We start from the raw sequence: 347 nt of genomic DNA, 5'->3' as shown, positions 1-347 counted from the left end.
TTTGTTAAAACTCAACCGATCATATATGTATGTGTCTAATTCTGGACAATGTTCTATTTCATCAATATTTAGGTTTATCTTTTTGTAAATGCCACACTGTCTTAAATGATTGAAGTTTAGGAAGATACTGTAAGAGGAGAAGAAGAAATGTCAAGTACCTCTGGGGAAGAAATATTTAAATCAGAAGGAAGGAAGGAAGGAAGGAAGGAGGGAAGGAAGGAAGAAAGGAAGGAGGGAAGGAGAGAAGGAAGGAAAGAAGGAAGGAGGGAGGGAGGGAAGAAGGGAAGGAGGGAGGGAAGGAGGGAGGGAAGGAGGGAGGGAAGGAGGGAGGGAAGGAGGGAGGGAGG

The sequence above is a fragment of the Pteropus vampyrus genome, unplaced genomic scaffold, assembly GCF_000151845.1.
Source record: "Pteropus vampyrus isolate Shadow unplaced genomic scaffold, Pvam_2.0 Scaffold46, whole genome shotgun sequence".
NCBI classification, from domain to species: domain Eukaryota; kingdom Metazoa; phylum Chordata; class Mammalia; order Chiroptera; family Pteropodidae; genus Pteropus; species Pteropus vampyrus.
The sequence above is the reverse complement of the archived record's forward strand: the minus strand, read 5'-3'. Positions refer to the sequence as shown.